This window comes from Bubalus kerabau, chromosome 8, assembly GCF_029407905.1.
Source record: "Bubalus kerabau isolate K-KA32 ecotype Philippines breed swamp buffalo chromosome 8, PCC_UOA_SB_1v2, whole genome shotgun sequence".
Lineage (NCBI taxonomy): Eukaryota > Metazoa > Chordata > Mammalia > Artiodactyla > Bovidae > Bubalus > Bubalus kerabau.
In genome coordinates, this window is record NC_073631.1 from 95,717,118 (window position 1) to 95,745,075 (window position 27,958).

The 27,958-nt window shown below is 50.5% G+C and overlaps 3 long non-coding RNA genes across 9 annotated transcripts; 2 read left to right on the forward strand and 1 right to left on the reverse strand.

The window, feature by feature from the left end:
- Positions 1–1,035: 1,035 nt before the first annotated feature.
- On the reverse strand, positions 1,036–4,824 carry LOC129658627 (uncharacterized). Of its 3 annotated transcripts, none has more exons than XR_008717458.1 (3): positions 4,663–4,823; positions 1,957–2,117; positions 1,036–1,679 (listed from the first exon to the last, which is right to left on the reverse strand). It is a non-coding gene; the product is annotated as an uncharacterized LOC129658627 (long non-coding RNA). The 3 variants fall into 3 exon arrangements; XR_008717459.1 differs by lacking the exon at positions 1,036–1,679 and adding an exon at positions 2,644–2,776 and having other exon boundaries at positions 1,749–2,117; positions 4,663–4,788; XR_008717457.1 differs by lacking the exon at positions 1,036–1,679 and having other exon boundaries at positions 1,749–2,117; positions 4,663–4,824.
- On the forward strand, positions 2,967–15,645 carry LOC129658628 (uncharacterized). Of its 4 annotated transcripts, none has more exons than XR_008717462.1 (4): positions 2,967–3,038; positions 14,602–14,743; positions 14,861–15,264; positions 15,459–15,645. It is a non-coding gene; the product is annotated as an uncharacterized LOC129658628 (long non-coding RNA). The 4 variants fall into 4 exon arrangements; XR_008717461.1 differs by lacking the exon at positions 2,967–3,038 and adding an exon at positions 10,930–10,982; XR_008717463.1 differs by lacking the exon at positions 2,967–3,038 and adding an exon at positions 13,639–13,857 and having other exon boundaries at positions 15,455–15,645.
- A 2,804-nt stretch (positions 15,646–18,449) lies between these two features.
- LOC129658630 (uncharacterized) lies at positions 18,450–23,516 on the forward strand. 2 transcript variants are annotated; one of them, XR_008717465.1, is made up of 4 exons: positions 18,450–18,562; positions 22,285–22,509; positions 23,023–23,100; positions 23,410–23,516. It is a non-coding gene; the product is annotated as an uncharacterized LOC129658630 (long non-coding RNA). The 2 variants fall into 2 exon arrangements; XR_008717464.1 differs by having other exon boundaries at positions 23,023–23,424.
- Positions 23,517–27,958: the final 4,442 nt, after the last annotated feature.

Genomic DNA, 27,958 nt, shown 5'->3' on the forward strand with positions numbered 1-27,958 from the left:
CTTACTCCCATGCAATCTTTCATGATAGCTCAAATCAAGGACGTCTTTGTGCAGTTATAGGGTAGTATTTTATCGCTAAGCATGACACTCGCTCCTGATTTAGATTTGTTCTTTATCCTTCTTTGGAATTATCACTCTATTCCCAGTGTACTAAGGGTTGTTTTTTTTAATATATATTATATTTTATCAAATGCTTTTTGGGCATCTATCAAATGGTCATATGATTTTTCTCCTTTAATCTCTGTTCCTGAGATAAATTGCACTGATAGATTTTTAAGACTGACAATCTTTGAACTCCTGGAATAAACTTCTCTTTGTCATTTATAATACTATATTTATTACTCTTCTGCTGGACTCTATTTGTGATATTTTATTTTTCCCATTAATGTTGGTATATGACACAAAAAATTACTCTTTCAAAAAACTTAGCTGAGGAATAGAGAGGCAAACATAGAGAAAGGACATGGGAATGGGAGCGGGGGGCTTAGAGTAGCACTCGCACATATACACAACCACGTGCAAAATAAAAGCTAGTGGGAAGCTGTGGTGTAGCACAGAGAGCTCAGCTCAGTGCTCTGTGATGACCTAGAGGGGTGGGATGGCAGGGGGTGGGGGTTGGGAGGGAGGCTCAGGAGGGAAGAGATTGTGTATGCATATAGCTGTTCACTTTATTGTACAGCAGAAAGTGATGCAACATTGTAAAGCAATTATTTTTGTCGTCGTTGCCGTTCAGTTGCCCAGTCGTGTCCAACTCTTTGCAACCCTGTGGACTGCAGCACACCAGGCCTCCCTGTCCCTCACCATCTCCCAAAATTTGCCCAAGTTCATGTCCATTGCATCAGTGTTGCCATCCAGTCATCTCAACTTCTGACACCCTCTTCTCCTTCTGCCCTCAATCTTTCCCAACATCAGGGACTTTTCCAAACAATTATACTTCAATTAAAAAAAAAAAAGCTTAGCTGAGAAGGGCAGGAAAGAGGAACCAAAGCTGTAGAGACTCAAAATTAAGGATACATATGTTTTGAGCATATCAATAAGTTTGGGGGGGGACATGGCCAGGAGAGAGGAAACCTTTGAAGACGTAAGAGGAAGAGGATGTGACTGATGGGACAGGAGCCTGTGGAGGGGGCAGACAGTGGGACCAGATATCAGGGGCTGGGTGGCTGCGAGCAGGAGAAAGGGTCATGGAAGAGAGGCCACAGCAGTTGAGGCCAGTCACAGTTGGAGGCCTCGGTTGTCATGGAGCCAAGGAGGCATGGTTTTCCTCCCAGGTTGGTGGGTGAGGGCTGGAGGCACACTGGGAAGCTAAGAGAGCGGCTGAGAGAAATGGGGCAAATCAAGATCGTCATGCATGCCAGGGCCTCACTGAGGTCAGAGACCTGGACTCTGGGGGGCTTCAATTTGCAAGGTGATGCAATTATTTTTTCCTAGGACACTATGGGAGTGGAAAGGGACTCTGGGGCCAGTGGGGTGTCAGTGGAGGGAAGGCGGTTTCCAATGGGTTGTTGAGTGTGGAAGGCAGGTGGCAGGGCCATGGAGGTAGCAGGTCCCACACGTTGACAATGGGGATCATAAGACCTGGAAGGACACACACGACATGCAGACCTCTCCTCGAGATGGCTAGCACAGGTTGTCTTTTTCAAAATTTCCACCTCAAGGCAAAATTTTCCATTTCTGCCCTGTCACAAAACAAGCAGAATGCACCATGGCTTAAGCCAGATGAGTTATGTAACTGATTTCATGCCCTGCCACGTTTCTGACAGTTACAAAAAGTCTGTACTGTTGGGACATTGTGTTGGGACCATGCGGGGCAAAAGCTGAGCAGGGAGGGGTTCAGGTGGCCTGGCCGGCCCAGCCCTGCTGCTCTGATCCCCTGGGAGAAAGCGGTCTGGTGGGGACAGGGCAGCTAGGAGCTGGCCAAGGGTGTGAGTGCCTGAGGGGAGCTAGAGGTAAGACCTGGAGAGCAGGCAGCACAAGGCCCCCGAGGCTGGCCTGGTGAATGGGCCTCCTGCTTGGATCTTGAGGTCACGCTCAGATGATGCTGGGGCTTGGGAGACAGTGAGCGAAACAGAGTGTCCAGGGAGTTGGGAGGTGAGAGCATGGCTGGAAGGCAGGCCCTGAAGAAGAGAAGCAGGAATGTTTGGAAAGTTGCGGTGAAGAAGAGAAGCAGGAATGTTTGGAAAGTTGCGGTGGGGAGTGAGGCAGCCATGGAGCCTGGGGAGCCCAGAGAGGGGTATGATCCACTGGAGACCATCCCTCATCTCCACCCCCCCTCACCCAGCTAATAAGCAGTAGGGCTGAGATATACACCCAGGTCTGTGACTCCCTGAGGGACAGCAGGCATCCTTCTGGAGTGACCTGTAGACACCACTGTCCCCATGCCACAAGACCCGGTCAGAGCTCGCCCTCCCTCCTGAAGGTGGCCACTGGGTGGCTAGGTTAAAAGTCTTCAACCCTGAATGTGCCCACGCAGCCAGGGCGCACAATGATGGAGCGCCCTCCTAGGACCCAGGGGCTCTCTCTCCATATGGGAGTGGCTCAGCCATCTCCCCTGCCTGGCGGGTTCTTTGAGGGTTGCCCCCTCCCAGATGACAGAGGATGTAGTGAGTGTGGGATTTGGCTCTGGATGGAAATACTTCTGACTTCTGGCTCTGGGTCCTTGGGCAAGTGGCCATCTAAGCTTCAGACTTCTTGGGCTTCCCTGGTGACTCAGACGGTAAAGAATCTGCCTACAATGCAGAAGACGCGGGTTCGATCCCTGGGTCGGGAAAATCCCCTGGAGAAGGAAATGGCAACTCACTCCAGTATTCTTGCTGGCATAGTCCCATGGACAGAGGAGCCTGGTGGGCTGCAGTCCATGGGGCCTCAAAGAGTCAGACACAACTGAGCAACTAACACTTTCACTTTTTGCCTGAGAAGAGTGGGTGCAGGACTTAACCTAGAACTCATACTTCCCTTGTCAGTTGCTGTTATGATGAAAGAAGAGAATCCACATGTTACCAGTTGAATAGGTTCTCCCAGGAACTGACTCTTTGAGGGTGAGTAGCAGACGGGAGGTTTATTAGGGAGTACTCTCAGGACCCCACCGGGGAGGGGAGGAACCCCTCAGAACCGAGTCAGTTAACCTGTTTGGGTTTGCCTTGGGAAGGAGAGGGGCCTGGGCAAGGTGACCCTCCTCAATCAAGGAGAATTCCAGAAGAGGGATGTGAGCTCTTAGGATGGCGGCACTCCCCACAGCTGGGAGAATAAGTCCATCAGCTATGAAGCCAGTCCTGGGCTCAGCCCCTGTGTGGATCAATTGATCTGAGGGAACCATGAACCCCCTAATATCGTGAAAAAGTGGGCATCCCTTCTAAGGCGAATCTTTTTATCAGCTCCCCAAAGGGGTCTCTAAACCCGGTTTTTAAGGAATGATTATCTTAGGGTCACGTTCTAAATGGAGAAGAGGATTTCCTTGACCATCCCACTCTGCACTCTGCCCCTCCCCGCCTGGTCATGTCTGGGAAGTGCCCTCTGGAATCCCTTTCCCTCAGTCCTCTCCTCTAATCCAGTAACCACCACGCCAGTCCAAGTGCTAGCCTACAGAGGGAGTGGACTTTGGTGTTGAACATCCAGATTTAAACACTTCCCCTGCCACTCACCCTGTGTGTGGCCTTGAGCTAGTTTCTTGACCTCTGTGAGTCTTAGTTTCCTCACCTGGGATGTAGGAATAATTGTACTTATGTAATGGTTACATTCTAGAGGTGGACTCTAGAATGCAGAGCTGGTTTAGGGAAGTGCTCAGCTGCACAGTGCATAGAACAGGGTAGGTGATTCGTAACAAAAATCATTTTCCAGGGTTCAATCACACTTTCTTGTCTATCACACTTTTTTGTCTGCCTCTCCTAGCATAACCGATGGATGCCTCAAAACCAGGGGGGTTCAAATAGTAGCTGGATGTCACAGTCCCCACTTTGGGGCTGGAGCTCCTGCAGGCACTCTTGCTCCTGAGAAAATGCTTGATCAGCAGGAGCCCCAAGTTATATTTGAGGAGCCCTTGAGCATTCACAAAGGGCATTCCCACCCTGCTCTCTCAGCCGTGCTGGGCAGTGGACAGAGCAGCAATGACGTCTGAGTTTCCCAGGGGTGGAAGGCCTTCCTCAAGGCAAACCCAACTCCCCAAGGTCACAGAGCTAGCGAGCAGCCAAGCTCGCTTCCTCCCTGGATTGGTTATGAGGAAGGTGTTGGCGCCAGACTCACTGCCTGGGTTCCGATCCCGGTGGACTCTGTCCCTTGCTGGCTGTGGCACCCTGGGGATTTTCTTCACCTGTAACACTAGAGAAAACAACAGCTCTTCTCTCACAGGAAGACGTGGGGACAAACGTCATGTCTGGAGCAGCGCCTACTCTTGTCTAAGTGTGAGCTGCTTGTGGAAAGGTCACGGTTTGCACCACACTTTCTGGCTTCCCTCATAGCTCAGTTGGTAAAGAATCCACCAGCAATGCAGGAGACCCCAGTTTGATTCCTGGGTGGGAAAAATTCACTGGAGAAGGGATAGGCTACCGACTCCAGTATTCTTGGGCTTCCCTTGTAGCACAGCTGGTAAAGAATCCACCTGCAATGCGGGAGACCCTGGTTGGATCCCTGGGTTGGGAAGTTCCCCTAGAGCAGGGAAAGGCTTACCCACTCCAGTTTTCTGGCCTGGAGAATTTCGTGGACTGTATAGTCCATGGGGTCTCAATGAGTAGGACACGACTGATCGACTTTCACTTCTGGGATCGGAGCTCCGTCACCCTCCTTTCTCACCACTCACCGTATTCTCTGGTTCTCCTCAACACGTGTTGGTATTTTCAAGGGACTCCACCTGAGGCCTCGGCCCCACACCTGCTCAACTCTTTCAAAAACCTTTCTTTTTCTTCTGTCGTCAATCATTTCCCTTAAGCCACCTGCCTCTTCCCCATGACTATAAACAGCAACAGCTCCCCTTGCCTCCTCAGCTGCTGCCCTCTCTTGCTTCCTTCCCCTTGAACTGTAAACTTCTAAAAAATATATAAAATACCTCGGGCTGTTGCCTTCCCCACGCACTTCTCAAGTACTGACCCTGGGCTCTGCTGCTGCTGCTGCTGCTAAGTCGCTTCAGTCGTGTCCGACTCTGTGCGACCCCAGAGACGGCAGCCCACCAGGCTCCCCCGTCCCTGGGATTCTCCAAGCAAGAACACGAGTGGATTGCCATTTCCTTTCTCCGACCGTGGGCTCTGCCAGGTTTATTTCCTGGAAGCGGCTCTCTGAGGTCAGTGGCTGCTGAGAAGGCGGCCTGGCCCTGCTGAGGCTCTTGCTTTCCTCCCCTTCCCTTCCTCCCTCCCCTCGCACTCACTCAGCCCAGGTCATTTTTCCAGACTGACTCCCAGATCACCAGCCTTCTCCAGCTCTCTGGGGCCTGCCCAGCCCCCTCTTCCCCCTCAGCCTCAAGTCAGGGCACTGCTCTTAGATCTGTAGTTTCTTAGATCTGTGGGTGGATGTTTTTTCACCAAATGAGGGAGATTTTCAGCTTTTATTCCTGAAAAATATTCCTTTCTGCTCAATTCTCTCTCTCTCTCCTTTTTCCTTCTGACTCTTTTTATGTTAAATTACCTGATATCGTCCCATGGGTCAGTGAGTCTTTTGACTTTTTAAAAATTCATTTTTAAGCTCCTTTCTAAAATCATGTTTCTCTGTGGTCTTCAGATGGGATAATTTCTATTGATCTATTTTCAAGTTCAATGACCCTTTCTTCTGCCGACTCCAATCTGATGTTTTAAGTTTATTCAGTGAATTTTTTATTTTAGATCTTGTAGCTTTGAGTTCTGAAATTTCCATTTGGATCTCTTTTATAGTTTCTATTTTCTGCTGAAATGTCTACATCTGTTCACTCATTATGAATATCTTTTCTTTTTAAACGCCTAAACATGTTTATGGTAGTTATTTACAATTTTCTATCTCCTAATTCCAACATCTCTGTTATTTGGGGACCTGCTTATATTGGATCTATTTTTCTTAATTATGGGTCTCCTTTTCCTGTTTCTTCTCATGTCCAAAATGTTTTCTTACTGTATCATTGGCCATTATGGATGAGGCATTGCGGGGCATCTAGTTCACGTTTCCTTCCTTTAATGGGTGTTGATTTGGTTCTGGTAGCTCTTGATCCTTGCAGGCTAGTGTTTTTTGCTTTTTTCTTCACTATGTTTTTTTCCTTGCTTTAAGGTGTGGCACTGACTCTAACTCATGGCTGTTAGCCCTAAGGTGTTGCCTTTCCAGGATTACTCCTGAAAGTTCCAAGCATTTACTGAGGTCTCGCTACTTCTGTCTGGACTGGAACTTGGTCTCTGAGCCCTGCATGACCTGCTGTAACTCTGCACAACAGCCACCCTCTGATGGGCTTTGTGGAGTCCAGTGCTGTGCAGAGCAGCCCTTGGCCGAGCACCCAGAGGAGACCATGTAGCTGCCACAGTCTCCTTCAGCACAACTCCCCTTTCTTCACTATTGTGTTCATTTGCTAGGGCTGTCGGAACACAGTACCACCCACTGAGTGACTTAACTAGCCTGTATTCCTCACAGTTATGGAGGCTGGAAATTTAAGGTCAAGGTGTCACTCTGTGTATCTAGATCTCCCTATAAGAACACCATAATCTAACACCCATTAGATTAGGGCCACCTTAAGAGACTCATTTTAACTTATATCTTTAAAAGCCCTGTCCTGGGACTTCCCTAGTGGTCTAATGGCTAAGACTCTGTGCTCCCAATGCAGGGGGCCCAGGTTCGACTCCTGGTCAGGGAACTAGATCCCACAAGTCACAACTAAGACCTGGTCACAGCCAAATAAGTAAATAAAATATTTATTTTATTTTAGATCTTGTAGCTTTGAGTTCTGAAATTTCCATTTGGATCTCTTTTATAGTTTCTGCTGAAATGTCTGCATCTGTTCACTCATTATGAATATCTTTTCTTTTTAAATGCCTAAACATATTTATGGTAGTTGTTTACAATTTTCTATCTCTTAATTCTAACATCTCTGTTATTCGGGGACCTGTTTAAAAAGAAAAGATATTCATAATGAGTGAACAGATGTAGACATTTCAGCAGAAAATAGAAACTATAAAAGAGATCCAAATGGAAATTTCAGAACACAAAGCTACAAGATCTAAAATAAAATAAATATTTTATTTATTTATTTGGCTGTGACCAGGTCTTAGTTGTGACTTGTGGGATCTAGTTCCCTGACCAGGAGTCAAGCCTGGGCCCCTGCATTGGAGCACAGAGTGGTAAAATCCAGGTGGTTCAGTAGTAAAGAATCTGCCTGCCAACACAGGAGACATAGGAGAGGTGGGTTCGACCCCTGGGTTGGGCAGATCCCCTGGAGTAGGAAATGGCAACCCACTCCAGAATTCTTGCCTGGAGAATCCCATGGACAGAGGAGATTTGCAGGCTATAGTCCATGGGGTTGCAAAGAGTCAGCAGGACTGAGAGACTAAGCACACACGCACGTATATTTTGGTATGCAAATGTAAAAGCCCTGTCACCAAATACAGTCACATTCTGAGGCATGGGGGTTAGAGCTCCAGGGTGTGAATTTGGGGTGGGGCTCCAATTCAGCCCATAACAGCTATCCTGCCCCTCAGAGGCTTGCCTCTTCAGCAGCGCTGCACTCTGACCGCTGTCGTGTGGAGAGTGCCACAGCTGCCCACAACCTGGACATGCCCTTGGCCACTATGAGCCCCAGACCCTCTCTGAGGGCCCCTCCAGGCAGGTCCAGCGGCACAACTCCCTGAACCACTCCTCCTTGGGTGTAATATGCTTGCCTGCTGTGCCATTTACTGTGCTTCTTGAAGTGAAATGAAAGTCGCTCAGTCATATCCAACTCTTTGTGACCCCATGGACTGTAGCCTGCCAGGCTCCTCCATCCATGGAATTCTCCAGGCAAGAATAATGGGGTGGGTAGCCATTCCCTTCTCCAGGGGATCTTCCCAACCCAGGGTTTGAACCCAGGTCTCCTGCATTGCAGGCATATTCTTTGCCAACTGAGTCACCAGGGGAGCCCACCATAGTTCTTGCTCCCCCTAATCCAGAACAGGATGCTTCCAGACCTGGTCTCCACTTTGAACAAGAAAGAGGGTTTTCTCTGCACATGTGATTATCTGACCTTTGGGAAAAGTTCTTTCTCCTGGAGGTCAGATCCTGGAGATCCCCCAGGGAATTATGGCAGCTTTCAGCTTTTAAGGCCCTCTTTTCAGAATCCAACTCGGTAGATCCAGCGAGTTCAGTTGGTGGAGTGGGGGTGGGAGGTTGGGTTTTTATTAGCATCAGAAAGAAACAAATCAAGAAACTCTAAGATTATTAATAGAATGAAATTCTATAAACTGCAGTACCTCAATTCACCCACCATTCAGAATATACAATAGTTATTTTTGTCTAAATTATTTCCTGAACAAGAATAAGATTCAGATGTTAAACAACTGTTACTCTATTTAGTTTCATTTTATGGTTAATGAAACTATGAGGACAATATGAACTTACAATGGATCTGGAAAATATTATTACTGAGCAGATAAAAAGAATGGTCTATAAATTAATGAGTAACACTTGAATAAGGAATGTTTCTATTTTAACATGAAAAAAGAAAAATGTAAATATGAGATGGAGAAAATTACAGGGGACTGCGTGTCATCAAGCAGGTGACAAATGGCAAACCATGAAGCTAAAATGCCAAAAGATACAGAAAGAGTGATTCAGCTAGTGATGAAATCACAATGTGAAACGCCTAATTTTAGCCGGAGTTCTATTACACGGCAATGGATTGGATGCACGTATGAAGAGCCTGCCCCCTGTAGCTCTGTGGGGAAGGTCAGCGGGGGTAACAGCAGTTGTAATAGGAAAACATGGCCAGTCCCCCTCCCACCTGTCCCTCCCTTCTTAACTTCCTTCTTTAATTCCTCCCTTCCTTCATCCCATCAACACTAACAGTGGCTGCTGGGTATACATCAGCTAACAAGACAGACAAGATTTCTGTCCTTATGGATTTATAGTCCAGAGGAATAGGCAGACATTAAACAAACAAACAAATCATTCTAATAACTATATATTTGCAAAAGGAGATTAAGTGCTGGGAAGATGCTGAGTGGACTTCATCTGGGTGCTCAGAGAAGGTCTCTCCGAGGGAGTGCCCATGAAGCAGGGAGTTATCCAATTGGAGAGGGCGAGATGATGTTCCTGGCAGAGGGGACAGCAAGGGCAAGGGCCCCAAGGCAAGCTCAGTGTGTTCTAGGAGCTGGAAGAATGCCAGTGTGCCTGGAGCGTGAGGAGAGAGGGAAAGACATGAAGAAAGAGGGGAGCTGGGCAGGGCAGGTGATCACGCGTAATTTAATGATAGGGGTGATAACATCTAGAGATTTCTTTAAGGAGAGGAAGGGCATGAGCAGATTTGTACTAAAAAATTAATAATAATAATAATCGCAGAGGGAGGTATGGACGTGGCGTGAGCAGGTAGGAGGCTGCTGTGGCCAACAAGGTCACCGGTGCAGAGGGTCTTCTGTAGGGCAGGGGCAGCACAGAAAGGGTGGGAGTGGGTGGAGTGGAAATCCATGCAGGGGTTTGAACACAAGCCATCTAAGAAAGTGGGGTGAGGAAGTGGAGGTGCCATGGTGGCCTCCCTGTTTTGTGCAGAACAGCCAAGAGGTAGGAGCACCCTCTCCTTTGTGTGTCTGAAACTCTCTTGTTTTACAATTAAGGGGCGTTAGCGCTGGCTTTGAGAGGAAGCATGGGAAGTCCCTAAGGTCATTCTGTCAGTTGGCAGAGTGAGCTGGAACTGGAACCCAGGGATCTACCTGTGCCCAGTGCCCACCACTCAGCAGTACTGGGCACAGATCTCCACTGAGTTTCCTGCTCCAAGCTTGGGGTCGGGGTATTCCATAGTCTCAGGAGACCCCAGCCCATCCACTCCCCACCACCACCCCCATGCAGCCCTGCCTCTCTCCCAGGCTGGACATCACCCTAGGCCCCGCAGCCTGCGGTATGACCCCACCCCCCACACTCCCACCACGGGCCTGCCCTGCAGACCCCCCTCCACCCAGCCCAGGCGGCAGGGACAGTGCCAGGCAGGCCTCCACACGCCAGCCTGGAGCACAGCGGCCGCGTCCACGTGCCCGCCTCCCTCCCTCCTGCTCTGTTTCTCCTCTCTGGGCAGCCTCCAGCTTCTATTTCTGCCTCCCTCTGTCCCTCCTGCCCTTCACTTTTCACGGTCATTATCAAGTTCTACACCTTGAGAGCTGAAAGTGACCCTCCACTCGGTGGGTCCTCAACTTCTGCTTATTAAATTGGACTGCAGGTCACTTCCCCCCTGAGTTTGCCCCTGGGTCCTCACCGCTCTGACCCCTCTCCCCACTCCCAGATGACCTGTACATTGTCCGCTCCTGACTCTTTCATCCTCGTAAATTTGCTGCATCCATGCTGCCTTCCACCTCTCTGGGTCAGGTCCCTCCTATTGCCTCTCCTCGGAACTGTTGCAAAGCCTCTAACCTCTCCCCCCAGCCAGCAGCCTCTCCCTCCTCCAATCAATTTCATAAATTTTTCCTGTTCCAAAACCTTCAGAATTCTTTCCTTTTAGGTTGTTACATAATACTGAGCAGAGTTCTCTGTGCTATACAGTAGGTCCTTGTTGGTTACCATTTTTTTTTTTTTGGTTCCACTGTGCAGCCTGTGGGGTCTTAGCTCCCTGACTGGGGATTCCACCCATAACCCCTGAAATGGAAACATGGTGTCTGAACCACTGGCCCCTCAGGGAAGTCCCTGGTTATCCATTTTAAATATAGCATATGTAGAACTGAATCACTTTACTGTACAACTGAAACCCACACAACATTGTTAATCAACTATACCCCAGTATAAGAATATATATACATATATATAAGTGGGCTTCCCAGGTGGTGCTAGTGGTGAAGAGCCTGCCTGCCAATGTAGGAGACGTCGGACACGTGAGTTTGATTCCTGGGTAGGGAAGATCCCCTGGAGGAGGGCGTGGCAACCCACTTCAGTATTCTTGCCTAGAGAATGCCATGGACGGAGGGAGCCTGGCGGGCCACAGTCTATACGGTCGCACAGAGTCAGACACGACTTAAGTGACTTAGCACTTATACACACGCACATATACAAACAACCTTCAGAAGCTGCCCATTGCCTGCTGGAGGAAATACCTGACATCGAGGCTGAGCTTTGGCCGTTTGACCTTTTATTTGTCAAATGGCCATTTGACCTTTTCTCACTCCTCCCCATCCTTCACAAACCACCCAACCCCCACCCCAATCTGTTTCCACCTGGAGCCTTTGCTTCAGCCAGTCTCTCTCTCCACCTCTGAGTCCCAGAAGTTCAAACCCCTCCTGCTCCCCGGGACAGCTCCCGAGAGGCTCCTGGGTGAAGCCTCCCCAGTCTCCTCATGCTCCCCCATCCCTCCTGGAGGAGTGTCCCCTTCCTGGCCCCAGGGGCACTGGCACCTCCTCAGACACCCATCGCTGCCTACCTAGCCCATCATTCTCTGTGCTGGCACCTGCGCAAAGGGGTCCCAGGGGAGATCAGCTCCTCGGGGAGGCTGAGAAGCTCGCTGGGAGATGAGTTTCGTCTGAGGGGCTCAGGACATCCAGGGAGCCATGTCTACATTTTCCCTTCTAAGCTGGGAGTTCCTGGTGGGTCGGGACTGTGGCGGGCTCCCCTCTGCCTCCCCAGCATCCTGTGCAGTTGTGGCATCCGGCAGGCACTCACAGACATCTGCCAAGTGAACAACCAGGGGTCTAGTGAGTGACCCTGAGACACACGCGGGACCAGGATTAGGGAACCCAGGATAGTGCCTGGAAGAGGTGGAACTGATGGACTGAGCCAGGAGGAGTTCAGTGAAGAAGGAGAGGAGGAGAGGATGGAGAAACAGCAGGTGGAGGGGGCAGAGGGTAGGCGGAGAGACAGCCTCCTTGGAGGAGCAGAGGGGCTGGGGTTGGGCTCAGACGGGGAACTGTGTCTGGATCTGGTGAGGTTGGTCCTGCCTGGACAGATGGTGTGCCAGGCAGAAGAGCTGGGGAAACAGAGGGAGCCCTGGCCTTGCCCCACACCTATGGAGGGTCCCTCTCCCCTCCCACCAACTGGGGCGTGGCCTGAGGAAAGCGCTTGAGAACCTGGTCCTGCCTGTGTGGGAGGGAAGAGCTGGAAGCTGGAGGGCAGCCTGAGGCCTTCTTCCCTTGTGCCATCCCATGGTTTATGCCTTCCAAATCCTGAGAGGTACATGGGGAAGGTGAGGATCTCAGCACAGCACACAGCTGTTGCCAGAGCAGTGCAGGGCTAGGATCAGAGCCACCTGGCCAATCATGGGGCATTAGCAGGTATGCACAGAGATGAAGAATCAGAGAAGCCTATGGAGGCACAACCTGGTGCTGATCGGAAGAGGGGGGTGGCGAAGGGGGAGTCACAGTTGACCTTGATGGGGTCACTAAGGGCTGAGTGTGGAGGGAGAGGAGGGGAGGGGGCACCCGTTTGACTCTGGCGCAGGGAGCTCAGGGAGATGAGGCGGGTATTGCCAGCAAAGGGGTGGCCAGTGGGGAAGGTGGCAGACAGGCTGGGGAGGGGTGTTCCAGAAGGACTGCACAACCAACTGTGTACAGCACTATTGACAGGTCACGTGAGACAAGCTTGGAGAATCGACCACTGGATTCCAGCACGCCCATGACAGTGACCTTGATAGGAGTGATTTTGGGGACAAAAGTGACTGCTGGGGATTCAGGAGAGAGTGGGAAGGGGGTGATCAGAGTACCGAATAGTTTTGCTTGCAAGATGGGCAGTAGCTGGAGAGAGATATCTGGCCAGTGGAGGCCTTTTATTCAGGTGGGAATGACCCAGGAGGGGGCCACTGGCCAGTCGGTGTCCATGAGGTGGCCAGGGGGGGAGGGGTTCCAGACAGAGGGGAAGAGTGGGCCTTAGGGAGGAGCAGGGTGGCTCATCAGAGGTCAGAAGGGAAACACAGGTGTGCACAGGTGGGGAGACATGGTAGCAGAAACATAAGGTGTTTCTGTCTGAGCCACACACTGGGTGGTGAGGAAGCCGAGGTACAGACAGGTCAAGTACCCACTATTAGGCAGTGGAATTAGAACTTGGCCTGAGATTGGAAGCCAGCAGACACTCCCCAAGGAGTAGGAGAACAACAGAGTCAGGGCAAGGCTGTCAGCAACCTTCTAGGTCCTGTCTGTCCTGGAAGCCAAGGGCAAAGAGAGCTGCATGGGCTTTAGGGTCAGACAGACACCAGTTCCGGCTGGGTCTCAGCCACTCACCGGCTGTGATTAGACAGGTCAGCTTCCTCCCCCGTGGGAGTGTGTAGAGAGTACCCCTTCCACGGGGTCTCCGTGAGATGTGAGCAGCATGTGATGACTTGCAGCAAGCCCTCCACAGTGGAACGCCCTGGAGGGCCAACATCAGAGCAAGGAGGAGCCTTGGAGAGGAGGACCAAGCACCCTGTGGGGGGCTATGGGACCCGTGCACGCAGGAGGGGGCCGGCTGACTCCCTGAAGGCTCTCGGTTGCCCTGCCTCGCGGTCCAGTACCGAGGCCCGCGTGTCTCAGTTCAGACCCTCCAGTGTGATCCTCCTACGCCGTCAAGGTCCGGCCCGGGCGGGCTGCGGCACAGGCTGGAGCGGGGGAAGTAGGGCCGGAAGAAACCGCGGGGTCCCCAGGGAACCCTGGAGCTGTGGGGAGAACGGGGTGGAGGGCACCTGGGAGCAGTCCGAGCTCAGACAGGCTGCGGTGATTCTCAACTCCTGTGAACATTCTGAAGCAGCCCCAGGTCCCTGTTCTCAGGATGCAAATGAATTACCACCAGGTATGGAGTCTGGAAGGCCGTGCGGGGCCACGCATCGAGGAGGGGGATGCTGGGCAGGGCCAGTGTCTCTGGGCGGCCCCTGCTAACAAGCCTGTTTTGAGACCCGGGGAGGCATGAGCACCCAATCTCTCTGGCAGGTTCCAGATGTGTCCTCGACTCATTCAGGAAAATCACGAAACAAATCACCCTGTCCTGAGCTCTGCCATGGACCACAGGCCAAAGCTGTCTATTCGGCGGACCTGTGATGGACTATGTCTCCCTCCACCCCTCAGCACTTGTGGCCTCTGGGGGCAGAGTGGGGCAGAGGTAGTGGGGTGGTGGAGTCCTTCAGGCAAGACAGGTGAGACCCAGGCCGGGCGGCTCCTGGCACTTCTGGGAGGCTTTGCTGACTGCCCTCATTAGGGAAGCAAGAGGGCGCTGAGCTGTGGGTGCCTGGCTGCCACCTCCGTGAAGCGGTTCATTTGATATGTGCAAGGGAGGTTTCACAGGCTAAGCCATCTGGCACTTGACCCCTGACTTCACCATAACTATCTCATCTGCTGAGACAGAGGGCATTGTCAGAACACACCAGAGGCCCAGACCTGCAAGTTCAAAGTTGTCTGGCCTCAGAGGTCTCATCTGACAACTGTCATCCAAGCCCCTCTTCTGGGGGCTCTGGGCATTTATAACTCGGGGGGGTTCCCGACAGGATCTGGGTGCACGGATCCCCCCACCCAGGCTATCTAACTGAACCCCAAATCACAGCAGGAGACTAAAAACCTCCAAGGTCAAGAAGAATACAGGGAGGCGTGGACCATGAAAAGGAGACATGCAGGCTCAAACAGCCCTCGCTTGAAGATGCATTACTGTTCTCCCGGCCTGCCAGCCTCCCCACCAAATGGACCAGGTAAGAATTAGGTTGTGACACTGAGTTGGGGGAGGAAGGGGTTACTGAGAGTCTTGCTGCCCGCTTGCTTCCTGGCACTCTCAGCTCTCTCCCCCCCCACCCCTTCCCTCTCTCCAGATCCTGGCTGCATCTCCTATCAGAAGGCCATCTGCAAGCCAAGCCCCCGAGGGCGGCGCCTTCCCCTTCTGCCCACTGGCCCTAGCAGGGCTTCCGGCCCCTTTGGATCTTTTTGCGGTCTGGGCTTGCTGTTCCTCTCTACAGTAGTCAGGAAGCCCTTACCCCAAAAAGTATCTGCGGGAGGCCTTGTCTACAGAGGCACGCCCCAGAGGGCTTCCGGTGGGTCACATACCAAACCCATGGACATAGAGTGAAGCCATCAACCTGGCCGTCCCGTAGAGCTGCTGCGTGACCTTAGGGCAAGAGCTGAGCCTCTCTGTGCCTCAGTGCTCCACCACTGGACCATCAGTCATTTGACCTTCAGTCAATTACCGGTGCGAGAAGTCTGCGGGAGATTCCACGAGGTAAGAAGAAATAGGAGTGGCTCAGTTAATGTGGTGGAGGTTGTGTGATGACTCGGCCCCAGTCTTCTGTCCTGTCTGGAGACTAGCTCCCTCTAAACTTCTTTTGGGGAATCACCTCTCCTATGCTGTGGGCACTCCTGGTGGGACTGTCACTTGAGACATCTCACATTTCCCTGCCCACTGTCCCAAGACAGGCCTGGAAATTGAAATCCCATGGGAAGGGATATGAGATTGGGAACAAAACATCGATGCTGACTGAGTGGCAGCTCTGCTGATGAGAAGACTGTGAGCTTGTGCTGCTGAAGTCCCCTGAACTGCCTGGCACCTGCCCTTCCCCAGCCTGGACCCTCAACCCCCGCCTTCATTTCATGAACCACTCCCAAATCCCTCCAATAAAATGCTTTATTGCTTTAGTTAAGCAGTCAATAGAGTTGCTTGCCTCAAGATCCAGAGACCCCTAGAGACAGGAGGTAGGATTGCTTACCTTGGAGAGAATGCGGGGCAGACCCTGGGGGAGCTGAGTGACCATCCTGGAGGGAGGGGCCTCCCATGGTGTCAGCCCCCAGGGCACAGGGGACAGGGCAGAAGACAGAGATCAGATACACAGCTTGGGTTAGGGTCCCAGGAAGCGTTCCCAGAAGGTGAAACAATGTTGGGATTCAGGACAGAGGAGGACCATGTAATATGGAGAAATGTGACATACAGATAAACAGGGCCCTCAGGACTTCCCTGGGGGTCCAGTGGCTGGGACTCCCAGCTCCCAGTGCAGGGGGCCCAGCTTCCATCCCTGGTGGGGGAACTGGATCCCACATGCTGCAACTAAAGATCCCGAGTGCTACAATTAAGGCCTGGTGCAGACAAATAATTTAGAAAAAAGATAAATAGGGTCCTCATTTTCTCACTGGGGGACAGGATGGGTTATGACAACCACGGGTGGCTGTGGATTGCTGTCCCTCCTACCGGCTGCGGGTTTCTGGGGACGCCTTCTGTGGCTGCAATGAGCACAGGCCTCAGTGTCACGCTCCATCACTCAGAGAGGTCCCGAGCGCCTCGGCACTCTCCATCCAGGAAAGGCTCGCTCCCCGGCCCCTCTGTTCCTGAAATCCTCCCTCCAGGGGCCCTGGCTGGCTGCTGTGCCCGGGGCAGCCCACAGCGAGGGGCATGTGTCAGGCCCATAACCCTTAGAGGCCACACCAGAACCACAACCTACAAAGAAACAAAGCAGCTGGAAGTTTCCCTCCCCACACAGAAGCCACTAGAGGCAAGTCGGAGAGACATCCGGTGAGCTGCTGTATGACCCACACTGAGTTTAAAGGTGCAGAAGGAACCTGAATGAGGCTCGGTGTTCACTGGGTCAGGGAGAGGGCTCAAGGAAGGCAGGCTCGGGTCCCGGAGCAATTAACTGTAGGTGTGTGAGGTCACCCACCCAAACACAGTCAGACATGAGTGGGAAATGACAGGATGGTGACAAAGCCTGCAGGGCTAACTAGTGCCTGTGACTGCCAGAGCTCCTGCCCCCGGTGCCATCCTGATCTCCCAACCCCGCCCAGCTGCAGAGGAGGCCATGCCCTGCCACCTGCCCGCGGGCATGCAGGTGGGGAATGCGTATGCAGCTCAAGGGTGTCATCGTGTGGTCATTTGAGGTAGTGCACCCCACAGCCTCCCAAGAGCTCCATCCATGGATCACTCCCGCAGCTCCGAGTCCGACTCTGTTCTAGGAGAGCAAGGCCTATGGACCTTGCCCACAGAATTGGAGTTCTTTGAGGTGCTGTCCTGAGGGGCTCAGAGCCTGCGAGGGGTGGTGGAGAGGTAAAACAGAGATGGAGTATGAGAGGGAGGTGGGGGAAAAGGTTGCTGAGTGGAAGAAGCCCCTCAGGGAGGGTGTCTGCCCCCCAGGCTGCTCTCCTGTGTCTAAGCCACCTTTCAAAGTGGGTTTCTGGGTCCACATCACAGGCGTTTGACTGTCCTTGGCCCTTCACTTGAGCCCCTCAGGCTGCAACTCAGATCCCTGTGCCCTAGGGAAGCTGCTCCCAGGGAAGAGAGTGGAACCAGGGAGAGGGAGGATTCAGAGAAGACTCCTGCTTCTGGTGTGAATGAAAGAATCTCAACTTCAGAATGGATCGGATCTGGATGTCCATCTCGGGTCCTCGCCATACGAGCTGTGTCACCTCCTTCACCCTCCCCGTGGGTACCTGTGGCCTCATCAGTGACACCGCTACGATGCCCACCTCGCAGGAGCGTGGAGAGGAGTCAGTGCCGGTACAGTGAGTGGTCAAAACCGTGGAGAGGAAGGTCCCTGACTCTGAGTCTAGGGGTGTCGGCTCTGGGGAGTATCTGTCCGGCTCCCCGAGCGTTGCTGTGTCTTTCTGCTTTTGTGTGTTTGTGTTCATCTGGCAGCGAGCTGTTTGATTGAAACCAACCACGTGTGCATGCACCCCACCTAAGGCACCCCAACAGACAGGAGGCGTGCCAAGGGCTGGAGGGCTGTGGCCAGCACTGAAGCAAGTCCACAGGCCCCAGGAGCTGAGAGGGAATGGGGGCAATTGGGGGGCACGGCTGCCAGAGTGGGAGGGGCCAAGGCTGAGTCTTAGGGAGAGGGAGGAGGGAGAGGGGAGACGGTACAGAAGGGGCAAAAGAAAGTGAAGAAAGGAGAAGAAGAAAGGAGGAGAGTTCATGGCAGCATGGAAAGTCTTTCCAGGTGGCCAGGGTCCCCCTCTTTGGGGGCTGACACTGATGGAGTGTCCCTGAACGGGTCCTTCTCTGGGCCTCTGCTTCTGCCTCCAAAAAACCAGAGGAAGTTGGATTCCCTCTCTCAGCTACCATTGCTCCCCTCCAGGGCCCACCAGCTCTCCTGGAGCGTGGGAGCCGTGAGGGCGCTGGAGGAACTTGTGGGCTCACCAGCCAAGGGGTCGGGGGGTGGAGGGGGGCGGGACTGAGATAGAACATCAAGCTCTAGGAGGAAAGAGAAAAATTACCAGCAATGAAACCTATAGGTTTCCCCAAACTACAGTTTGAATAGAAATGTCAACCTCACCTGGAGTTATTACACCCTGTAATCCTAATGACATCTAATCCTATATACCAACTTGATAATATCATGAGCGTGTATGGCAATACCTCAGCGTGTTAATCCTGCCTTTCTCCCGGGAATAGCTTTCTCCTCCCAGCACCACTGCCTTTGTTCTCCCCAGAGGCGGCCTCATCCCTGCTGAGCCTGGGGAGGGACAGTGGGAGGACCAAAGCGCTCCCAGAAGACAGCTGTTGTTTCACCTGGAGGGGAGTGGACAGTTGTCATTTGGTTTGTGCCTAATCTGGCTGGAACCCGAGTCCCTGGGAGTTGCTGAGCCCCCACCTTCAGCCTCTCTGTTTCAGACTCTCTTTTCCCTACCCTTCCTCTGTATCCTTTTCTTCTCTTATTCCTCCTTCCCATTTCCCTCCCTTCTTTTTTTCCTGGCATCTATGGCATGTTTTGCCAAGGACACCCTCAGACACAGTTCTGTCCTTCGAGAGCCCCCAGGGACTAGCCCTTCTCCTTCTGCGGGGCTGTGTCCCCCAGCTGTGGGGTCTGGGGTGGGTAGGGGGAGCAGATTGTTGCTTGAGGTGGGAGAAGAATGGTTAGTGGTCTGTGGACAGGGGGCTTTCAGGATAGGGGACAGAACATCTGGGCCAGTGTACCCCTTATGTTGGACCCTGGGCTTGGCCTATCTGCAGGGCAGCCCATGATGGTCCCCAGGTGTGAAACTGCCTTTGCTGTCAGAGCGGGAAATCTCCTGGGCTCTTTTAATTGTTTTTGGTCACACAGCATGTGGGATCTTAGTTCCCTGACCAGGGATCAAACCCCTACTTCCTGCATTGAAAGCATAGTCTTAACCACTGGACCACCAGGTCCCTGGGCTCCTTTTAAGGAAGTAGGATTTTTAAGGTCAAAGTTGCAGAGTTATTCACACAATCCAGGAACCCCATCCCAAACTCCACACCCCTGTGCTCAACCTTCTAGAACCATGATTCCGGAAGCCTGGTCTCCCTGGACTAGTAGCTTCAGCGCGACCTGGGATCTTATTAGAAATGCAGATTCTCAGGTCCCATGACAAAAATGTGCTGAGATGGTTTGCATCACCTTGGGAGAAAGAAAAGTGCCCGTCCCCTCCCTAATCCCACATTTAATGGTGGTCAAGTTGGGAGTTTGAAATCAGCTGTGATGGGAATATTTACACCATGGGAACTGGCAAGCACTGCAAATCAGTGCCTGTTATCCCTTCAGAGAGCAGCTTCCAGCACACCACTGGGCCCATCCAGACCTCCTGAATCAGAGACTCTAGAGGTGGGGCCCAGCAGTCTAGGTTCAAATAAGCTTTCCAGCTGACTCTGATACACATCCAAGTTGAAGAAGCCCTCAGTGGGTCAGCGCTGGTGGAATCATGAATCTTGAGATTGGGATAGAAAAGGAAGATGTTGGGACTTCTCTTGGGGTCCAGTGGCTAAGACTCTGCACTTCAAAAGAAGGGGGCCTGGGTATGATCCCTGGTCTGGGAACTAGATCCCACATGCTGCAACTAAAGAGTTTCAATGCTGCAACAAAGATCAAAGATCTCATCAAGCGCTGCAACTAAGATTGTGCAAACAAATAAGAATATTAAAAAAAGAAACAAAGGAAGAAAGAAAAGGGAGATGTTGAGGGTGGCCAAGGAATAGCATTCCCAAAGTAGAAAACTTTGGGAAAGGTAAAGAAAGGAGAAAGTAAACCAGACCTTGAGCCTTCCCTCCAGGCAGAAGGGCAGCAGGCTTTTGGCAGAAAGCCCTGCTGTGCAGTTGGGTGCAGCCTGCCTGGAGCAGTCTGCCGTCTCCAGGTATCTGGATGAGGGAACCACGCATGAGATCAGGAGGGCCCAGAATAACTGTCTGGAAAAGTGCCCCTCTTGATATTTCCCCAACAACAAAAGCACATTTACGAGCATTTTGTTAGAGATACAAGGAAAGGAAGTCTTGGAAATTTTTTTTCAAATACAAGATAAAAATGGAAAATCACAGTACCATACTCATTACTGCTCATGTCAGTGGATGCAAAATGCCATGGGAATTTTCTTTGTCCAACTTTTAAATATTTCGAACATACAGAAAAATATAAGGGGATAATACAAAAAAACCCTTGCACCTACTCCCAGAAATAGCAAAGCTGAACATTTTTCCACAGCCATATCAGATCAGTAAAAAAAAAAAGAAAAAACTTTTGTTTGGCAAAAGGTTTGGCAAAGTTCCCTTTGCACCGCTTTTCCTCCCTCTAAAAAATAGCAACTGTCCTGAGACCGATGGATTTTCTTTTCATATATGTGTTCATACTTTACTACATATGAATTACTCATATATCACAACCTGCAATGCTTTGAGTGCTTCTTAATTTACATAAGTGGTGTCACACTGAATGTATCATTCTGGAACCTGCTTTTTTTTGTTGTTTAACCTAACATTACATTTCCAAGATCCACTCTTGATGATGGGTGGAGACCTAGTTCATTCATTTTGATTGATGAACAGCATTACACTGTACAAATAGACCACAATTCATCAACTCACCTACTGATAGATATTTAGGTTGCTTCCAAAATTTCACTACCACAAAGGATTCTGGGTGAACATCCTTGAACTTGCTTCTCTAGGACACATCCCTGGAAGTGGGGCTGCCACTCTAGGGAGGGTGCATTCCCAGCAACGCTCACGTTGCTCAACTGTTCACTAGCTTGGCTCAACTGGTTGACGCTTCCACAGGTGTGGATACGATGTATCTTAGAAGACTCTTTATTCAGTATGCTCTTGGATTGTGTTCTTTTCTGAACAAAAAACCCCTTCTAATGTTCTCTAGTTCATTCCTGACCTTTCTTCTCCTAACTTTACTCTCCTTTGAAGTCTTAAATTCTTCAGTCATCAGTTCTCCTACCAGTAGTTTTCCAGGATCTGAACCTAGTGGCCCACAAGGCGTGACCAGTATAAGTATTACAAGGTGGAGTGTATGGCTGTGTTTGCAGCTTTGTACCAAAGCAAGCAAGAAGGACTGGAAAGGGCAAGACTTCCCACAACATCTTTTCAATAATCCATCAAAACTGAGGTGGGGGGTGTACCCGCCGTGATGGAGAATCCTCTCTTCCTCCATCCCTCCCTCTTGCTTGGCATGGGTAGGGGCGAGAATTGTCCCAGGATATCACCCTCTATGCATCTGCCCAGCTCTCCTTGTTGTTTAGTCTCAGAGTTGTGTCTGACTCTTTGCAACTCCTTGGACCATAGCCCACCAGGCTCCTCTGTCCATAGGATTTCCCAGGCAAGAATACTGGAGTGGGTTGCCATTTCCTCCTTCGGGGGATCTTCCCCACCCAGGGCTCGAACTCTCATTTCCTGCTTGGCAGGCAGATTCTTTATCACTGAACCGCCTGGGAGCTCCCAGCTCTCCTACCCCCACCCAACTCCAAATACTTCTTTAAGCCACACAACCCACAGGAGAGGGGAAGAAGTGTGCTTTTCTGGGGAGGGGCAGCTCCATTTGGGGGAAACGGTTGACTTCTTGGCCCTGAGCCTAAGAGTTCTTTGTTCATGCCAAGGGCTGCCTCTTGCAGCTGGGCCTGTGGGATTAGGAGAGCTGCCAAAATCCTAGACTGGGAGTGACAGTGGACAGCCTAGATCTTGGTCGCTGACCCTGGGGCCGTTTGGAACTGCTCTGGAGTTCCTTTCCTCCCAGGAAAGACTCCCTGAAGCAGGGAGTCTTCAAGGCCTCAGAAGTAGACTTGAGAAACAGACGCCACAAAATCACCTGCCTCAAACTAAAGGCCTTTCAAGAGGCAAGAACCCAAAGTGGATAAAAAAATATAATTCACAGTTAAGTGGGAATAGGGAAGGCACGGATTCAAAGACTGTTTCTGGATGAGACATTTCCTCCCCAACACTTTAGGTGCAGCACAGGAATTGTTTGTTGTAGGGGGAGTTTGTCCTTTCTCCAAAAGATGAAGCCTGAAACCCTTGGCTTCCTTGTTCCAGGGATTCCAGGATTTTGGCCTTAAGCAGCCCACTCTCCTGGGCAACAGGTAGCTTTCTTCATGCTGGAGGACAGGAGGCCTACCCCTATTGGCAAGGAATTCCCACTGGAGTCCTCACCTTTGAGCCCCGCCCATCAACCAATGAGGACTCACGGAGGTGACGTGACTACATCCTGTTTCCCAGCCCAGTGGAAGAGGATGGGACCCGCTGGGGAAAAGAGCCAACGTAAGTGACGGATGCCACGACCATGTTGGTAAAGAAGTGGAAGGCAGATGAGTCAGCAGCAAGTTTAAGCAATGAAACAATTGCACCACGGGGTGTTTCTTAAATTCTTGTCTACTTTTAGAAAGTATGCAATTCCATTTGGTTGAGCTTCTCAGTTCTGAAATAGCTACAGAAAATGTTAAAAATGTTGTGGGTGAAGATGTACACACATCTACCTCTTCTAAAACAGTAGTTAATAATTGCACTGTGTGTCTCTCAGCAAATCTTTAACCCGATTGTTCCTTAGTTTCCTCATCTGCAACAGATGAAAATTATCTCTGGAAATTCCTTTCAGTCTAACATTCCATGATTTGATATTATGCTCACATTCTTAATACTCAGGCTGGGTCCACACAATGCCAAGGCTACAAGCCAATTTAGTTAGCGTGGACAAAATGTTCTCTCCCATCAATTCCTTGGCACCATGTAGATAAAACAACCAGTTAATTGACACAATTTTTCATTTCACAACAGGTTGGTCTGGGATCATCTTGACCAGCAATTCATCTGCGCTGGTATCCTGACACGCTGCATATCTCGAGCAGTTACGAGGTGTGTCATAGGCAATTCGCTATTAATAATTAACTATTGAGATTTTCAGACAATTGATGTACTTTTTAAACAATTAGAACAGACCCAACATATCCCTGTGATGATGCTTCTGTCACTCACTTGCGTTCTGATATGCCTCCCAGTCTAAAAGAAGAAAGGGTGGAGTTACAGCTGCCAGCCGGGGATAGCGTGTAGCCCTGAGCTGATGGGGATGCCCATGGGAGGGTGTCACGTGTCATGCATGTGAGTGTTGCCCATCACCTGCAACCGGGCGTTTGACTTTGACTGATGGAGACCCTTGTTACATAGTGAGACATCAAGTCACTGGAGACTCAGGCCCTGGAGCAATCTGATCCAGATGTGAACTGCGGCCAGCACCCTATGATTCAGCTGTAAGTCAATAAAGTGTTGAAGAAAGCACAAAGTGAAGGGCCTGTTCATTATGCCAGTCTCTTATTCCAAAACAGCAGTGTTTCATCATAATCTGTTCACAGCTGGGGGAGGGGAAGGGGTGTGAAGTAGTGATTATTGAGCACGTAGGTGCCAAGTACTGTGTCACACCCTCATGGCAGGTGTGAATGCTGCTGGCCATGTACTTTCCATTCTCTGCTGTCCAATGGGATGGCACTTCCTCCCCCTTATGGTTTGGAATCTTCACTTAAAATTCTGGCCAGTGAGTTGTGGGTAGAAGCAAAGTGTGTCAATTCAATGCCAGGGCATTTATTTGCTAGTTTTAGACCTTCCAGAATGCCCTCTCCCTCTACCATGGGGACTGGCAACAGTCCAGTGGCTGTTACATCTTCAGCAAGAGTCCTGGGGGACTATGGGGCAAGGCCCCCAGCCAAGTGTGATGCATGTGAATCAGGCATCACATGTAAGGATAAAGCAAAACTCGGTTGTCAGAAATCACTAAGATTTGGGGGTCACTCATTACTGCAGCACAACCTAATTTTGTGCTGGCTGGAGCAATGTTTTATACAGCATAGTACCGGAGAGGGAAAATGTGAGCTTTAGAGTCAAAAAGACCAAGGCTGGAATCTTAACTTACTGACCTTGAACAAATTCATAACTTCCCTGAGTTTCTTTATCTATAAAATAGTAGTTATGATTCTTATCATGATCTTGCCATTAGGTTTGGAAACAGTATTCATAAAACACCTAGGATTGGCATGTAGTAGATGGTTGACTATAATTATTTTAATTTCATTTATTTCTCAAAATAAGCCTGTGAGTAAAGAGAGATCATGGGAATATAAGAGAAAGGACAATTCATTATTGATGTTTCAAATGACTTTATATTCTATGGACGACATGGACCAGGGACCCCAAGGGTAAGTGGACGTGTGGAATCATCTGTGCCTATCCCTCCCACCCCCCCCCACTCCCCCATCCCCCCAAACCCAAGCTCAGAGAGGCTCTAGAAAAGAGAGGAGGCCCCCAGGATACCATTTACAATTCAGTCTTTCTGTTGCCAGAGGAAAGATGAATTCCACTTACAGAAGTGATCATCGATACCATCAGCATATAAAGTAAGAATATAGCAGTGGAGTGGGCTAGTATCCTTGTTAGTTTCACAGAAGCTTGTTATCTTTCCAGGCAAGGGCCAGCTGAGATCTATCCCAAAGGTCCAATGAGCTAAACACTTCTGTTAAATCATCTTATTAGTAGTATCATGCCCACTTCAACTGGCTCACCCAGGATAAGAAAACGTTTGTGGAGAGCAGAGAGGAAGGGAGAGGAGACCACGCATGGGACAGGGGGAACTGGAGAGCCCTTTGCCTCCTCCTGCGCCCCACCATGCCTGGCCTGGTAGAGCAGCAGGGGCACAGCCAGGGAAGGAGGTGGGGGACCCATCCCTTCCTCCCCACCTCAGTCACTCTGGAAACCATCACATTCCAGGGCTAATGCTTGCTGCAACTCCCAGTTACATGTAACTCCACCAAAGTGGAGCATGTTAAACCTCCAAGCCTTGTTTTCTCCACTGTCTGCTCCCAGACCTCTGCTTTCCTCTGAAATGCTACATTGTGGCCATGAACTTGGAATTGCAAATATTCAGTGACCTGCCCCATAGAACACCTCGATTCTGCCTCTCTCTGGGATGGAAGCTCCTTAGACACACTCACACACATGGAATGCAGACATCCACGCTCAGGGCCCAAGGAGAACTTGACCACCACTTTGACTACTTGGTCAGCAGTAGGTCAGGCAGGAAACACTGGTTGAGGCCCCCACAGCCTTGGTTGAAAGAAAAATAAAGAAATGTCCGGTTCCAGACAAAGCCCCACAGGCTGGGGCAGCTCTTTGTTGCAGTGAGTGGGCTTCTCGCTGCGGTGGTTCCTCTGGCTCTACAGCTTGGGTTCTGTAGTTGTGGGACCTGGGCTTAGTTTCTCTGAGGCATGTGGGATCTCCCGGATTAGGGGTCGGACCCATGCCTCCTGCATTGGCAGGCAAATTGTTAATCACTGCACCACCAAGGAGGTCCTCTTGGTGAACTTTCAACTTCTCCCAGGCAGATCAAGGCCCCATGAAAATTCCCATGGCTGGTGAGGTGACTGACCCCCAGCAATCTTCTAAGTTGGGGTGGTTTAGCAGAAGCATGTGTTAGATGTACATGGATCTGTGCTCAGGGGATTACAGCATAATGAGAATGGAAATAAGATTGTGGGATTGGGTCCCACTCCAGGGGATCTTCCTGACCCAGGGATGGAACCTGAGTCTCTTGCTTCTCCTGAATTGGCAGGTGGGTTCTTTACTGCTGTGCCACCTGGGAAGCTCCAAGGTATGCATGGCTTCTTGCAAAGTCATTCCTTTCATTGGAAAAAATGTTCTAAAGATGGGACCAGAGAAACCAGTTTTGTGCATGGAAAGATCAGAGCCCTCTGGATCCCTAGACAGCTATGAGAACTCAAAACAAACAAACAAACAAAAAAAAAAAAAACAAAGGAATATTGATAGAAACTTAGACCAGATAAGGGTCTGTAGCTTCAGTCCCCATGTCAAGATGGTAAATGTAAAAACTTTAGATGAGGTGAAAACTATGTGTAAATGTTGGGTTTTATAGAGCTGCAAGGAGTCTGTAGTAACATGCTGTTTATATATATGTGTGTGTATATATATATATATATAGTCTTTATTGAATTCTCAGTGGGGCAGTGGTCTCTCAGGGGTGTGGCTTCCAAAGAGCAGTCTCCAGCCCCCAGGTCTTGCAGAGAGGGGCAGATACCTGGGGTTGACCTGACTGTGTCCCATGCTATGGGGGATGCTATAGAAGGGACACAGAATTTTGAATCATCTACATGGGAGACAGAATTGTGGCCTTCAAAATCGTATGTTAAAGCCCTAGGCCCTAATGTGACTGTATATGGCAACAGGACCTTTCAGGAGGTAATTCAAGTTAAATAAGGTCATAAGGGTGGGGCCCTAAGCCAACAGAGCGGGTGGAAGAGACATCAGGATGTGTGCACACAGAGAAAAGGCCACGCGAGGACACAGCCTGAAGGCGGCCGCCTCAGTTCTTGCCGATATCTATCTTGCCAGCACCTTGATCTTAGCCTTCCAGCCTCCAGAATTGTGAGAAGATAAATTTCTGTATTTAAGCCACTCAGTCTCTGGTATTGTTTTGGCAGGTCTTGCCAACTGTTGCAATCTACAATGCAGATTGCTTGTTTTCTGTTTATTGATCAGTTTTGCAGAATAAGACACCTTTCCACAATTCTTCAGACCCTCTTAGTCCTGCTCGAGATTCTGAGTGGTCCCACTCACCCAAGTGTGAAGCCAAAGGGTAGAATCCTGTAGTCTGAGTCAGAACCATGGCAGGTGAGGAGACTGAGATTGAACATGGGGAGAACTTGCTTGTTAACCCCTGGTTGTGGGAGAGTGAGCAGATCCTCATCCCTTCTGTGCCTCAGTGTCCTCATCTGTAAAACGGGAGCAAAAATACTATCCTCCCTCATAAGATTATGATGAGGATGAAATGAGATAACACAATGATTAACACGTGGTGTGATGCTCAGCGAGGAATTCCTCTCAAAGCACAGGTAGCCTGGGTGCAGCCTGGGTGGGACACATGTCTGCTCGCCCTGACTCTGGTGGGCAGAGGAGCGCTGAGAGAGCATGGTCTTGGCTCTCCAGGAGACCAGCACTGTCCAGGAGGAAGTCATCTTAACTAGGACAGCTGCTCTTGACATCAGCATCTGTTCCCAGTGGAAATTTCTCTCTCCGGACTGTTTCCAAATAGGAGGAGACCATCCTCCTCTGGAGAACCTTGTGCATCTTAATTAATAAGATAATGAAGAAAAGCCTTCACCAAAAACCTGGCTCCCAGCAAACACTCAATAAATGTTAATGATTTCTGTCTACACGCGACCCACAGGCAGTTCCACACCACCCCTGCATGGAGCTGTGGCCTTAAGATTAAGGCATAATGTGGACCCTTTTGATCAGACCGGCATTGGGTAACTTTAGTAACCAAGTTGGCTCAGCTTTTCTAAGGCAAAAACCTCTGTTGATGTCAAAGGTTTCCCCAGGCCTTTCCCAAACATCCTTGGAAGGCTGAACTTCCCACGACCCCCATCAGGACACAGCAAAGCCCAACAGTGTTCCTTCCTGATGCTCTGGGCCTTGTCACCCTGCCTGCTGAGGGGCAACTCACCCCTGTGACTTTACCGAACTCCTGTCCTCTCAACTCCCCACGCTCGCGCCCTCCCCCATGAGCGAGAGCTCTTTTGACCTGGGAGAGAGTAGAAACCAACACCAATCCTGGGCAGAGAATTATATTTGCAGGAGGATTGGGAGCCACAGGAAACAGCTCAACTTACAGGTGGTCTGAACCCGGGGGAGTTCACCTCACTGAGTCGGA